Here is a 13,252-nt window from a genome sequence, read left to right as displayed (position 1 = left end):
AACGGCGTGCTATAGTATGCCGTACGGTAGGGGCTATAGCCCATGTTCAAAAATGATGAAAAATGAGGATAACATTTTTTTCAAAAATTCAAAAAACGATAGGCTATAACCCATGTTTTTTGAAATTTTGAATTTTCTTCAAATCCTCAAAAATGATGAAAAACGGCGTGCTATAGTATGCCGTACGGTAGGGGCTATAGCCCATGTTCAAAAATGATGAAAAATGAGGATAACATTTTTTTCAAAAATTCAAAAAACGATGGGCTATAACCCATGTTTTTTGAAATTTTGAATTTTCTTCAAATCCTCAAAAATGATGAAAAACGGCGTGCTATAGTATGCCGTACGGTAGGGGCTATAGCCCATGTTCAAAAATGATGAAAAATGAGGATAACATTTTTTTCAAAAATTAAAAAAACGATGGGCTATAACCCATGTTTTTTGAAATTTTGAATTTTCTTCAAATCCTCAAAAATGATGAAAAACTGCGTGCTATAGTATGCCGTACGGTAGGAGCTATAGCCCATGTTCAAAAATGATGAAAAATGAGGATAACATTTATTTCAAAAATTCAAAAAACGATGGGCTATAACCCATGTTTCTTTCGAAATTTTAAATTTTCTTCAAATCCTCAAAAATGATGAAAAACGGCGTGCTATAGTATGCCGTACGGTAGGGGCTATAGCCCATGTTAAAAAATGATGAAAAATGAGGATAACATTTTTTTCAAAAATTCAAAAAACGATGGGCTATAACCCATGTTTTTTGAAATTTTGAATTTTCTTCAAATCCTCAAAAATGATGAAAAACGGCGTGCTATAGTATGCCGTACGGTAGGGGCTATAGCCCATGTTCAAAAATGATGAAAAATGAGGATAACATTTTTTTCAAAAATTCAAAAAACGATAGGCTATAACCCATGTTTTTTGAAATTTTGAATTTTCTTCAAATCCTCAAAAATGATGAAAAACGGCGTGCTATAGTATGCCGTACGGTAGGGGCTATAGCCCATGTTCAAAAATGATGAAAAATGAGGATAACATTTTTTTCAAAAATTCAAAAAACGATGGGCTATAACCCATGTTTTTTGAAATTTTGAATTTTCTTCAAATCCTCAAAAATGATGAAAAACGGCGTGCTATAGTATGCCGTACGGTAGGGGCTATAGCCCATGTTCAAAAATGATGAAAAATGAGGATAACATTTTTTTCAAAAATTAAAAAAACGATGGGCTATAACCCATGTTTTTTGAAATTTTGAATTTTCTTCAAATCCTCAAAAATGATGAAAAACTGCGTGCTATAGTATGCCGTACGGTAGGAGCTATAGCCCATGTTCAAAAATGATGAAAAATGAGGATAACATTTATTTCAAAAATTCAAAAAACGATGGGCTATAACCCATGTTTCTTTCGAAATTTTGAATTTTCTTCAAATCCTCAAAAATGATGAAAAACGGCGTGCTATAGTATGCCGTACGGTAGGGGCTATAGCCCATGTTAAAAAATGATGAAAAATGAGGATAACATTTTTTTCAAAAATTCAAAAAACGATGGGCTATAACCCATGTTTTTTGAAATTTTGAATTTTCTTCAAATCCTCAAAAATGATGAAAAACGGCGTGCTATAGTATGCCGTACGGTAGGGGCTATAGCCCATGTTCAAAAATGATGAAAAATGAGGATAACATTTTTTCAAAAATTCAAAAAACGATGGGCTATAACCCATGTTTTTTTTTATTTTGAATTTTCTTCAAATCCTCAAAAATGATGAAAAACGGCGTGCTATAGTATGCCGTACGGTAGGGGCTATAGCCCATGTTCAAAAATGATGAAAAATGAGGATAACATTTTTTTCAAAAATTCAAAAAACGATGGGCTATAACCCATGTTTTTTGAAATTTTGAAATTTCTTCAAATCCTCAAAAATGATGAAAAACGGCGTGCTATAGTATGCCGTACGGTAGGGGCTATAGCCCATGTTCAAAAATGATGAAAAATGAGGATAACATTTTTTTCAAAAATTCAAAAAACAATGGGCTATAAGCCATGTTTTTTGAAATTTTGAATTTTCTTCAAATCCTCAAAAATGATGAAAAACGGCGTGCTATAGTATGCCGTACGGTAGGGGCTATAGCCCATGTTCAAAAATGATGAAAAATGAGGATAACATTTTTTTCAAAAATTCAAAAAACGATGGGCTATAACCCATGTTTTTTGAAATTTTGAATTTTCTTCAAATCCTCAAAAATGATGAAAAACGGCGTGCTATAGTATGCCGTACGGTAGGGGCTATAGCCCATGTTCAAAAATGATGAAAAATGAGGATAACATTTTTTTCAAAAGTTCAAAAAACGATGGGCTATAACCCATGTTTTTTGAAATTTTGAATTTTCTTCAAATCCTCAAAAATGATGAAAAACGGCGTGCTATAGTATGCCGTACGGTAGGGGCTATAGCCCATGTTCAAAAATGATGAAAAATGAGGATAACATTTTTTTCAAAAATTAAAAAAACGATGGGCTATAACCCATGTTTTTTGAAATTTTGAATTTTCTTCAAATCCTCAAAAATGATGAAAAACGGCGTGCTATAGTATGCCGTACGGTAGGGGCTATAGCCCATGTTCAAAAATGATGAAAAATGAGGATAACATTTTTTTCAAAAATTCAAAAAACGATAGGCTATAACCCATGTTTTTTGAAATTTTGAATTTTCTTCAAATCCTCAAAAATGATGAAAAACGGCGTGCTATAGTATGCCGTACGGTAGGGGCTATAGCCCATGTTCAAAAATGATGAAAAATGAGGATAACATTTTTTTCAAAAATTCAAAAAACGATGGGCTATAACCCATGTTTTTTGAAATTTTGAATTTTCTTCAAATCCTCAAAAATGATGAAAAACGGCGTGCTATAGTATGCCGTACGGTAGGGGCTATAGCCCATGTTCAAAAATGATGAAAAATGAGGATAACATTTTTTTCAAAAATTAAAAAAACGATGGGCTATAACCCATGTTTTTTGAAATTTTGAATTTTCTTCAAATCCTCAAAAATGATGAAAAACGGCGTGCTATAGTATGCCGTACGGTAGGGGCTATAGCCCATGTTCAAAAATGATGAAAAATGAGGATAACATTTTTTTCAAAAATTCAAAAAACGATGGGCTATAACCCATGTTTTTTGAAATTTTGAATTTTCTTCAAATCCTCAAAAATGATGAAAAACGGCGTGCTATAGTATGCCGTACGGTAGGGGCTATAGCCCATGTTCAAAAATGATGAAAAATGAGGATAACATTTTTTTCAAAAATTCAAAAAAACAATGGGCTATAACCCATGTTTTTTGAAATTTTGAATTTTCTTCAAATCCTCAAAAATGATGAAAAACGGCGTGCTATAGTATGCCGTACGGTAGGGGCTATAGCCCATGTTCAAAAATGATGAAAAATGAGGATAACATTTTTTTCAAAAATTCAAAAAACGATGGGCTATAACCCATGTTTTTTGAAATTTTGAATTTTCTTCAAATCCTCAAAAATGATGAAAAACGGCGTGCTATAGTATGCCGTACGGTAGGGGCTATAGCCCATGTTCAAAAATGATGAAAAATGAGGATAACATTTTTTTCAAAAATTAAAAAAACGATGGGCTATAACCCATGTTTTTTGAAATTTTGAATTTTCTTCAAATCCTCAAAAATGATGAAAAACGGCGTGCTATAGTATGCCGTACGGTAGGGGCTATAGCCCATGTTCAAAAATGATGAAAAATGAGGATAACATTTTTTTCAAAAATTAAAAAAACGATGGGCTATAACCCATGTTTTTTGAAATTTTGAATTTTCTTCAAATCCTCAAAAATGATGAAAAACGGCGTGCTATAGTATGCCGTACGGTAGGGGCTATAGCCCATGTTCAAAAATGATGAAAAATGAGGATAACATTTTTTTCAAAAATTCAAAAAACGATAGGCTATAACCCATGTTTTTTGAAATTTTGAATTTTCTTCAAATCCTCAAAAATGATGAAAAACGGCGTGCTATAGTATGCCGTACGGTAGGGGCTATAGCCCATGTTCAAAAATGATGAAAAATGAGGATAACATTTTTTTCAAAAATTCAAAAAACGATGGGCTATAACCCATGTTTTTTGAAATTTTGAATTTTCTTCAAATCCTCAAAAATGATGAAAAACGGCGTGCTATAGTATGCCGTACGGTAGGGGCTATAGCCCATGTTCAAAAATGATGAAAAATGAGGATAACATTTTTTTCAAAAATTAAAAAAACGATGGGCTATAACCCATGTTTTTTGAAATTTTGAATTTTCTTCAAATCCTCAAAAATGATGAAAAACGGCGTGCTATAGTATGCCGTACGGTAGGGGCTATAGCCCATGTTCAAAAATGATGAAAAATGAGGATAACATTTTTTTCAAAAATTCAAAAAACGATGGGCTATAACCCATGTTTTTTGAAATTTTGAATTTTCTTCAAATCCTCAAAAATGATGAAAAACGGCGTGCTATAGTATGCCGTACGGTAGGGGCTATAGCCCATGTTCAAAAATGATGAAAAATGAGGATAACATTTTTTTCAAAAATTCAAAAAAACAATGGGCTATAACCCATGTTTTTTGAAATTTTGAATTTTCTTCAAATCCTCAAAAATGATGAAAAACGGCGTGCTATAGTATGCCGTACGGTAGGGGCTATAGCCCATGTTCAAAAATGATGAAAAATGAGGATAACATTTTTTTCAAAAATTCAAAAAACGATGGGCTATAACCCATGTTTTTTGAAATTTTGAATTTTCTTCAAATCCTCAAAAATGATGAAAAACGGCGTGCTATAGTATGCCGTACGGTAGGGGCTATAGCCCATGTTCAAAAATGATGAAAAATGAGGATAACATTTTTTTCAAAAATTAAAAAAACGATGGGCTATAACCCATGTTTTTTGAAATTTTGAATTTTCTTCAAATCCTCAAAAATGATGAAAAACGGCGTGCTATAGTATGCTGTACGGTAGGGGCTATAGCCCATGTTCAAAAATGATGAAAAATGAGGATAACATTTTTTTCAAAAATTCAAAAAACGATGGGCTATATAACCCATGTTTTTTGAAATTTTGAATTTTCTTCAAATCCTCAAAAATGATGAAAAACGGCGTGCTATAGTATGCCGTACGGTAGGGGCTATAGCCCATGTTCAAAAATGATGAAAAATGAGGATAACATTTTTTTCAAAAATTCAAAAAACGATGGGCTATAACCCATGTTTTTTGAAATTTTGAATTTTCTTCAAATCCTCAAAAATGATGAAAAACGGCGTGCTATAGTATGCCGTACGGTAGGGGCTATAGCCCATGTTCAAAAATGATGAAAAATGAGGATAACATTTTTTTCAAAAATTCAAAAAACGATGGGCTATAACCCATGTTTTTTGAAATTTTGAATTTTCTTCAAATCCTCAAAAATGATGAAAAACGGCGTGCTATAGTATGCCGTACGGTAGGGGCTATAGCCCATGTTCAAAAATGATGAAAAATGAGGATAACATTTTTTTCAAAAGTTCAAAAAACGATGGGCTATAACCCATGTTTTTTGAAATTTTGAATTTTCTTCAAATCCTCAAAAATGATGAAAAACGGCGTGCTATAGTATGCCGTACGGTAGGGGCTATAGCCCATGTTCAAAAATGATGAAAAATGAGGATAACATTTTTTTCAAAAATTAAAAAAACGATGGGCTATAACCCATGTTTTTTGAAATTTTGAATTTTCTTCAAATCCTCAAAAATGATGAAAAACGGCGTGCTATAGTATGCCGTACGGTAGGGGCTATAGCCCATGTTCAAAAATGATGAAAAATGAGGATAACATTTTTTTCAAAAATTCAAAAAACGATAGGCTATAACCCATGTTTTTTGAAATTTTGAATTTTCTTCAAATCCTCAAAAATGATGAAAAACGGCGTGCTATAGTATGCCGTACGGTAGGGGCTATAGCCCATGTTCAAAAATGATGAAAAATGAGGATAACATTTTTTTCAAAAATTCAAAAAACGATGGGCTATAACCCATGTTTTTTGAAATTTTGAATTTTCTTCAAATCCTCAAAAATGATGAAAAACGGCGTGCTATAGTATGCCGTACGGTAGGGGCTATAGCCCATGTTCAAAAATGATGAAAAATGAGGATAACATTTTTTTCAAAAATTAAAAAAACGATGGGCTATAACCCATGTTTTTTGAAATTTTGAATTTTCTTCAAATCCTCAAAAATGATGAAAAACTGCGTGCTATAGTATGCCGTACGGTAGGAGCTATAGCCCATGTTCAAAAATGATGAAAAATGAGGATAACATTTATTTCAAAAATTCAAAAAACGATGGGCTATAACCCATGTTTCTTTCGAAATTTTAAATTTTCTTCAAATCCTCAAAAATGATGAAAAACGGCGTGCTATAGTATGCCGTACGGTAGGGGCTATAGCCCATGTTAAAAAATGATGAAAAATGAGGATAACATTTTTTTCAAAAATTCAAAAAACGATGGGCTATAACCCATGTTTTTTGAAATTTTGAATTTTCTTCAAATCCTCAAAAATGATGAAAAACGGCGTGCTATAGTATGCCGTACGGTAGGGGCTATAGCCCATGTTCAAAAATGATGAAAAATGAGGATAACATTTTTTCAAAAATTCAAAAAACGATGGGCTATAACCCATGTTTTTTTTAATTTTGAATTTTCTTCAAATCCTCAAAAATGATGAAAAACGGCGTGCTATAGTATGCCGTACGGTAGGGGCTATAGCCCATGTTCAAAAATGATGAAAAATGAGGATAACATTTTTTTCAAAAATTCAAAAAACGATGGGCTATAACCCATGTTTTTTGAAATTTTGAAATTTCTTCAAATCCTCAAAAATGATGAAAAACGGCGTGCTATAGTATGCCGTACGGTAGGGGCTATAGCCCATGTTCAAAAATGATGAAAAATGAGGATAACATTTTTTTCAAAAATTCAAAAAACAATGGGCTATAACCCATGTTTTTTGAAATTTTGAATTTTCTTCAAATCCTCAAAAATGATGAAAAACGGCGTGCTATAGTATGCCGTACGGTAGGGGCTATAGCCCATGTTCAAAAATGATGAAAAATGAGGATAACATTTTTTTCAAAAATTCAAAAAACGATGGGCTATAACCCATGTTTTTTGAAATTTTGAATTTTCTTCAAATCCTCAAAAATGATGAAAAACGGCGTGCTATAGTATGCCGTACGGTAGGGGCTATAGCCCATGTTCAAAAATGATGAAAAATGAGGATAACATTTTTTTCAAAAGTTCAAAAAACGATGGGCTATAACCCATGTTTTTTGAAATTTTGAATTTTCTTCAAATCCTCAAAAATGATGAAAAACGGCGTGCTATAGTATGCCGTACGGTAGGGGCTATAGCCCATGTTCAAAAATGATGAAAAATGAGGATAACATTTTTTTCAAAAATTAAAAAAACGATGGGCTATAACCCATGTTTTTTGAAATTTTGAATTTTCTTCAAATCCTCAAAAATGATGAAAAACGGCGTGCTATAGTATGCCGTACGGTAGGGGCTATAGCCCATGTTCAAAAATGATGAAAAATGAGGATAACATTTTTTTCAAAAATTCAAAAAACGATAGGCTATAACCCATGTTTTTTGAAATTTTGAATTTTCTTCAAATCCTCAAAAATGATGAAAAACGGCGTGCTATAGTATGCCGTACGGTAGGGGCTATAGCCCATGTTCAAAAATGATGAAAAATGAGGATAACATTTTTTTCAAAAATTCAAAAAACGATGGGCTATAACCCATGTTTTTTGAAATTTTGAATTTTCTTCAAATCCTCAAAAATGATGAAAAACGGCGTGCTATAGTATGCCGTACGGTAGGGGCTATAGCCCATGTTCAAAAATGATGAAAAATGAGGATAACATTTTTTTCAAAAATTAAAAAAACGATGGGCTATAACCCATGTTTTTTGAAATTTTGAATTTTCTTCAAATCCTCAAAAATGATGAAAAACTGCGTGCTATAGTATGCCGTACGGTAGGAGCTATAGCCCATGTTCAAAAATGATGAAAAATGAGGATAACATTTTTTTCAAAAATTCAAAAAACGATGGGCTATAACCCATGTTTTTTGAAATTTTGAATTTTCTTCAAATCCTCAAAAATGATGAAAAACGGCGTGCTATAGTATGCCGTACGGTAGGGGCTATAGCCCATGTTCAAAAATGATGAAAAATGAGGATAACATTTTTTTCAAAAATTAAAAAAACGATGGGCTATAACCCATGTTTTTTGAAATTTTGAATTTTCTTCAAATCCTCAAAAATGATGAAAAACTGCGTGCTATAGTATGCCGTACGGTAGGAGCTATAGCCCATGTTCAAAAATGATGAAAAATGAGGATAACATTTATTTCAAAAATTCAAAAAACGATGGGCTATAACCCATGTTTCTTTCGAAATTTTGAATTTTCTTCAAATCCTCAAAAATGATGAAAAACGGCGTGCTATAGTATGCCGTACGGTAGGGGCTATAGCCCATGTTAAAAAATGATGAAAAATGAGGATAACATTTTTTTCAAAAATTCAAAAAACGATGGGCTATAACCCATGTTTTTTGAAATTTTGAATTTTCTTCAAATCCTCAAAAATGATGAAAAACGGCGTGCTATAGTATGCCGTACGGTAGGGGCTATAGCCCATGTTCAAAAATGATGAAAAATGAGGATAACATTTTTTCAAAAATTCAAAAAACGATGGGCTATAACCCATGTTTTTTTTAATTTTGAATTTTCTTCAAATCCTCAAAAATGATGAAAAACGGCGTGCTATAGTATGCCGTACGGTAGGGGCTATAGCCCATGTTCAAAAATGATGAAAAATGAGGATAACATTTTTTTCAAAAATTCAAAAAACGATGGGCTATAACCCATGTTTTTTGAAATTTTGAAATTTCTTCAAATCCTCAAAAATGATGAAAAACGGCGTGCTATAGTATGCCGTACGGTAGGGGCTATAGCCCATGTTCAAAAATGATGAAAAATGAGGATAACATTTTTTTCAAAAATTCAAAAAACAATGGGCTATAACCCATGTTTTTTGAAATTTTGAATTTTCTTCAAATCCTCAAAAATGATGAAAAACGGCGTGCTATAGTATGCCGTACGGTAGGGGCTATAGCCCATGTTCAAAAATGATGAAAAATGAGGATAATTTTTTTTTCAAAAATTAAAAAAACGATGGGCTATAACCCATGTTTTTTGAAATTTTGAATTTTCTTCAAATCCTCAAAAATGATGAAAAACTGCGTGCTATAGTATGCCGTACGGTAGGAGCTATAGCCCATGTTCAAAAATGATGAAAAATGAGGATAACATTTATTTCAAAAATTCAAAAAACGATGGGCTATAACCCATGTTTTTTTTCGAAATTTTGAATTTTCTTCAAATCCTCAAAAACGATGAAAAACGGCGTGCTATAGTATGCCGTACGGTAGGGGCTATAGCCCATGTTCAAAAATGATGAAAAATGAGGATAACATTTTTTTCAAAAATTCAAAAAACGATGGGCTATAACCCATGTTTTTTGAAATTTTGAATTTTCTTCAAATCCTCAAAAATGATGAAAAACGGCGTGCTATAGTATGCCGTACGGTAGGGGCTATAGCCCATGTTCAAAAATGATGAAAAATGAGGATAACATTTTTTCAAAAATTCAAAAAACGATGGGCTATAACCCATGTTTTTTTTAATTTTGAATTTTCTTCAAATCCTCAAAAATGATGAAAAACGGCGTGCTATAGTATGCCGTACGGTAGGGGCTATAGCCCATGTTCAAAAATGATGAAAAATGAGGATAACATTTTTTTCAAAAATTCAAAAAACGATGGGCTATAACCCATGTTTTTTGAAATTTTGAAATTTCTTCAAATCCTCAAAAATGATGAAAAACGGCGTGCTATAGTATGCCGTACGGTAGGGGCTATAGCCCATGTTCAAAAATGATGAAAAATGAGGATAACATTTTTTTCAAAAATTCAAAAAACAATGGGCTATAACCCATGTTTTTTGAAATTTTGAATTTTCTTCAAATCCTCAAAAATGATGAAAAACGGCGTGCTATAGTATGCCGTACGGTAGGGGCTATAGCCCATGTTCAAAAATGATGAAAAATGAGGATAACATTTTTTTCAAAAATTCAAAAAACGATGGGCTATAACCCATGTTTTTTGAAATTTTGAATTTTCTTCAAATCCTCAAAAATGATGAAAAACGGCGTGCTATAGTATGCCGTACGGTAGGGGCTATAGCCCATGTTCAAAAATGATGAAAAATGAGGATAACATTTTTTTCAAAAGTTCAAAAAACGATGGGCTATAACCCATGTTTTTTGAAATTTTGAATTTTCTTCAAATCCTCAAAAATGATGAAAAACGGCGTGCTATAGTATGCCGTACGGTAGGGGCTATAGCCCATGTTCAAAAATGATGAAAAATGAGGATAACATTTTTTTCAAAAATTAAAAAAACGATGGGCTATAACCCATGTTTTTTGAAATTTTGAATTTTCTTCAAATCCTCAAAAATGATGAAAAACGGCGTGCTATAGTATGCCGTACGGTAGGGGCTATAGCCCATGTTCAAAAATGATGAAAAATGAGGATAACATTTTTTTCAAAAATTCAAAAAACGATAGGCTATAACCCATGTTTTTTGAAATTTTGAATTTTCTTCAAATCCTCAAAAATGATGAAAAACGGCGTGCTATAGTATGCCGTACGGTAGGGGCTATAGCCCATGTTCAAAAATGATGAAAAATGAGGATAACATTTTTTTCAAAAATTCAAAAAACGATGGGCTATAACCCATGTTTTTTGAAATTTTGAATTTTCTTCAAATCCTCAAAAATGATGAAAAACGGCGTGCTATAGTATGCCGTACGGTAGGGGCTATAGCCCATGTTCAAAAATGATGAAAAATGAGGATAACATTTTTTTCAAAAATTAAAAAAACGATGGGCTATAACCCATGTTTTTTGAAATTTTGAATTTTCTTCAAATCCTCAAAAATGATGAAAAACTGCGTGCTATAGTATGCCGTACGGTAGGAGCTATAGCCCATGTTCAAAAATGATGAAAAATGAGGATAACATTTTTTTCAAAAATTCAAAAAACGATGGGCTATAACCCATGTTTTTTGAAATTTTGAATTTTCTTCAAATCCTCAAAAATGATGAAAAACGGCGTGCTATAGTATGCCGTACGGTAGGGGCTATAGCCCATGTTCAAAAATGATGAAAAATGAGGATAACATTTTTTTCAAAAATTAAAAAAACGATGGGCTATAACCCATGTTTTTTGAAATTTTGAATTTTCTTCAAATCCTCAAAAATGATGAAAAACTGCGTGCTATAGTATGCCGTACGGTAGGAGCTATAGCCCATGTTCAAAAATGATGAAAAATGAGGATAACATTTATTTCAAAAATTCAAAAAACGATGGGCTATAACCCATGTTTCTTTCGAAATTTTGAATTTTCTTCAAATCCTCAAAAATGATGAAAAACGGCGTGCTATAGTATGCCGTACGGTAGGGGCTATAGCCCATGTTAAAAAATGATGAAAAATGAGGATAACATTTTTTTCAAAAATTCAAAAAACGATGGGCTATAACCCATGTTTTTTGAAATTTTGAATTTTCTTCAAATCCTCAAAAATGATGAAAAACGGCGTGCTATAGTATGCCGTACGGTAGGGGCTATAGCCCATGTTCAAAAATGATGAAAAATGAGGATAACATTTTTTCAAAAATTCAAAAAACGATGGGCTATAACCCATGTTTTTTTTAATTTTGAATTTTCTTCAAATCCTCAAAAATGATGAAAAACGGCGTGCTATAGTATGCCGTACGGTAGGGGCTATAGCCCATGTTCAAAAATGATGAAAAATGAGGATAACATTTTTTTCAAAAATTCAAAAAACGATGGGCTATAACCCATGTTTTTTGAAATTTTGAAATTTCTTCAAATCCTCAAAAATGATGAAAAACGGCGTGCTATAGTATGCCGTACGGTAGGGGCTATAGCCCATGTTCAAAAATGATGAAAAATGAGGATAACATTTTTTTCAAAAATTCAAAAAACAATGGGCTATAACCCATGTTTTTTGAAATTTTGAATTTTCTTCAAATCCTCAAAAATGATGAAAAACGGCGTGCTATAGTATGCCGTACGGTAGGGGCTATAGCCCATGTTCAAAAATGATGAAAAATGAGGATAATTTTTTTTTCAAAAATTAAAAAAACGATGGGCTATAACCCATGTTTTTTGAAATTTTGAATTTTCTTCAAATCCTCAAAAATGATGAAAAACTGCGTGCTATAGTATGCCGTACGGTAGGAGCTATAGCCCATGTTCAAAAATGATGAAAAATGAGGATAACATTTATTTCAAAAATTCAAAAAACGATGGGCTATAACCCATGTTTTTTTTCGAAATTTTGAATTTTCTTCAAATCCTCAAAAACGATGAAAAACGGCGTGCTATAGTATGCCGTACGGTAGGGGCTATAGCCCATGTTCAAAAATGATGAAAAATGAGGATAACATTTTTTTCAAAAATTCAAAAAACGATGGGCTATAACCCATGTTTTTTGAAATTTTGAATTTTCTTCAAATCCTCAAAAATGATGAAAAACGGCGTGCTATAGTATGCCGTACGGTAGGGGCTATAGCCCATGTTCAAAAATGATGAAAAATGAGGATAACATTTTTTCAAAAATTCAAAAAACGATGGGCTATAACCCATGTTTTTTTAAATTTTGAATTTTCTTCAAATCCTCAAAAATGATGAAAAACGGCGTGCTATAGTATGCCGTACGGTAGGGGCTATAGCCCATGTTCAAAAATGATGAAAAATGAGGATAACATTTTTTTTCAAAAATTCAAAAAACGATGGGCTATAACCCATGTTTTTTGAAATTTTGAAATTTCTTCAAATCCTCAAAAATGATGAAAAACGGCGTGCTATAGTATGCCGTACGGTAGGGGCTATAGCCCATGTTCAAAAATGATGAAAAATGAGGATAACATTTTTTTCAAAAATTCAAAAAACAATGGGCTATAACCCATGTTTTTTGAAATTTTGAACTTTCTTCAAATCCTCAAAAATGATGAAAAACGGCGTGCTATAGTATGCCGTACGGTAGGGGCT

Source organism: Protomyctophum bolini, assembly GCF_963924005.1.
Source record: "Protomyctophum bolini genome assembly, chromosome: 20".
Classification (NCBI taxonomy): Eukaryota; Metazoa; Chordata; class Actinopteri; order Myctophiformes; family Myctophidae; genus Protomyctophum; species Protomyctophum bolini.
This window is presented reverse-complemented; position numbering follows the sequence as displayed.